Here is a 3398-nt window from a genome sequence, read left to right on the forward strand (position 1 = left end):
AACGGAAATATATGAAATCATCCTTAATAAAAAAAAAGTCTGTGAAGAAGGTAAAGTCATGTTGATAATGGTTCTTAAGTTTTCTTGAAGGTTGCAGGTGTGAAAATAATATTAGTTGTTGTCAGTAAAAATGAAAATCACTCTTTTTTTTTTAGTTCAGGAATATTACACTAAGGAATAACACTGCAGGGGATATTTGGCTGTAAAGAATGTATATTATACTCTACTGCTTATGTTAATAATTATGAATTCTTCACTTTAGTTTCCCAAAATACAGTTGTCATTGATGAAAAAGAACGGTTTGCCACAGTTTCTAGGGATAATGTTCATCTGTATCAAAGGAAATACTTCAACAAAAAAGTTAACCTTGCAAAACAAGAGAAGCAGGTACATCAGTAATGTTATTTAATATATAATACGAAATTCCAAATCCATTCTTTATACCTGTAAAAGTTTTCATTTGTCATTGTAGTCTTGGGGTAATTTACTTTGGTGAAGAACTGTAGACAAACTAAAATGTGATGGTTGTTTATTTAGCAAGTATGTACAGTACATGGTAGTCAAGCAATGCATGGAGCATCCAAAAGGCTGAACAAACTAACTAGTTTGACTGTTAGTGAGAAGAAGGGCGAGCACTATGTGGTGGTTGGACACTGCAGCAACACTGAGGAAGGAAGAACCCACGATATGCACTTGTCTGTGGGGGTAAACAATCAGTTACATTTATCACGAGTGTTAAGCAGCAAATTTTCTGGACACAGTAAATGATGTGGATGCTTGCAAGATGATTTGATATTTATAATAGTATGTGTGACAGAAGCCGTGCAAAGAATGATACAACTGTGCATGGTTTACACATGGTCACAACTATGTAGTTATTTAGGATATTACATTATGTCCCAGCATTCATGACCAGTAAAGAGTATAGTATTGTGTGTAAGGCTATTACAGCCTTCTGGATATGCTGTATGACATTATCAAGAACCTTTTTCTGATGGTATGTGATGTCAAAATCCTCATATGACTGGTCTCATGAAATTACCACCTGTACAGGATTATGTATCAGTGACTTCTTTTCACCCACAACATATTGAAATGCAGACATCACTCCTGAACACTCATAATAAACATTCCAACAGAATCACCCCTTGCATGATATAGTTGAGACCTGAAGGTGATATGGAGGAAGAGTCAACAAGAGTGACATCTTCCCATTAGCAATGAAACAAGTAGGATAGCTTGTAACACCAACAGAACCCTACTGTGGAATATGAGGCTGCAGCCAATATTGTAAAGATACACTTTGTTGATGTTTTTACTCTCATGTGACACACCTTGGCAAAATTCAAAATATATTTATATAATAGTTTGATTTCAACAAATTAAAGCCTTAGATCTAATTAATAAAAATTACCCTTGCCCCAGTAACAATGGACATGTGGGGGAAAGGCCATCCTGTCATAAAAAAAATATTGATCCTTTAGGTAGTGCAATTAGAAATAAATATTCTGATAGATCAACCTCATAAATTTTTCATAGGAGCATTCATTGTACATTTACAATTAGGTGTTAAAAGGTATGTCCAAGAATGTTGAAAGTGCCTTGCAGTGTGTCTGGTGCAGCATGTTACTGATGGTGACCAGCTAATATTGACACAAGTTATCCAGGCTTTATTTTAAAGTGTTTATGGTGCATAGCACTTGGTAGGAAGATAATAAGTTCCGTTATACACATTTTGTAAGTGCAGTCACACCCCATTTGCAAGGAATATTCTGAAAAATAATACTGTCCCTCTGTCACACTTTCATCAACTCCTAATTATATACAATGTAAACAAAGTATCAGACATGACACTTAAGAATTACTTGAAGGCAAAAGTGAATTCGCTCGTTCGACCATCGCAACACACAACAGCAGTGATCTTTGTGAAATTCTGCATGAAACACTGAACAACTTATGACTTGAATAACCATCACGTCAATTCAGAAAACTGTTTTGACCAATGCAGAAATCCTGAAAAAGTGTACCATGTGAAACTATCTTTTCTATGAAAAATTAATCAGAACTATTTTATCTACTGCACTGCTTTGAAGACAAAGAATACCAAGTACATCCCCAGTGCAATATAAAATTTAATCAACAACAACTTAAATTACAGAGCCTGATGAAACCCCAAGTCACCAAGTGTTCAGACACACAAGTGGCACACTGTACCAGCAAAGCACCAGGTGTAAAAGCTTTCAAGCCTCCTCATAATGGCAGAAGACAGATGCAGTCAGACGTAAAGTGTGATCAATTACATGTCCTCAGAAAGTATCTAAAGTTATGCAATAATTTCTGACCACAACTAAAGATTTAACTTGTAGTTCAAGTCTTATGATCAATATAAAACTTTCAGTATCTTCAGCCTCTCTGTTCTATGTTTCATCATTACCTATCTATTGTCATTATGATATCCAATATAAAATCACATACATTCATTCAACATATTTTGTCCAGATTTCACAGCTGAGCAACTGCTATCTTATCTTGTGGTTTAAAAATAATGGATATTCTATACTCACAGAGTATAAACACTATCCTGTAGGTCTGTGTTATCTTTTAAACAAGTTTAAGAACATGATGTTTATGTCACAGTACCTGACAATAAGCATAGACCTAAATGCTTTTTCATCATCTTATTCTACCTGTAGCCCTGTTTCAGGCTCAACCAGGTGCTAGCCCAAAGTATGTTAAATGATTTCAAATATTCTATACCCTCCTAAAGGAACTTATTACCTAGGCAAAACAAAATCTCTCCTGATCCCGACAGAATCAGCTTGACAAATAGGCCTATTATAGCTGGTTGGACCATATATAGGCAAGACTCTTCAGTAGCATTAATGCCTGTAGTTTCAAAGTCGATATGATTGTTTTCCCAAGCAACTTTAATGTTCAAGAAAAGAGTAAAGGCATGTCCAGATGATCAGGCCTGTTTGGCAGGCATGTCCAAGAAGTGCCATTAGAGGTAGGGAAACTACTAGCTAAACTTGCAAATTGGTTGTTATAGCCTGTAGTTTTACCCACCTCTGATGTCACTTCTGGGCATGTCCACTGATCAGGCCCATTCATCTGGACATGCCTCTAATTGTGCCACCCTAAACACTAGCTAGTTCAACAGTAACTTTCCATTAAGTATCAGATAATGAACATCTGAGACAGAAAGTCACGTCTGTTTTCAAAACCAAAATTAAGTGCCAATGAACTGAAAGTCTAAGTGAAATTTTACTGAAAAAATTCACAAACTTTCTAGTAGTCAAAATGTTTCAGGTTCAAATGTGGGTATTTCATTATATAATAATGCCTTTGTTAGGTTGTGCTGTTATTTTCAGAGTATTCCATGTCCAATGCAATTCCTA

General features: G+C 35.6%; 1 protein-coding gene across 1 annotated transcript in view; it reads right to left on the bottom strand.

Moving 5' to 3' along the window:
- The window catches only part of LOC119591784 (ankyrin-3-like), a 61417-nt gene that overhangs the window by 30118 nt on the left and 27901 nt on the right, over window positions 1-3398 (bottom strand).

Source organism: Penaeus monodon, chromosome 29, assembly GCF_015228065.2.
Source record: "Penaeus monodon isolate SGIC_2016 chromosome 29, NSTDA_Pmon_1, whole genome shotgun sequence".
Taxonomy (NCBI): Eukaryota; Metazoa; Arthropoda; class Malacostraca; order Decapoda; family Penaeidae; genus Penaeus; species Penaeus monodon.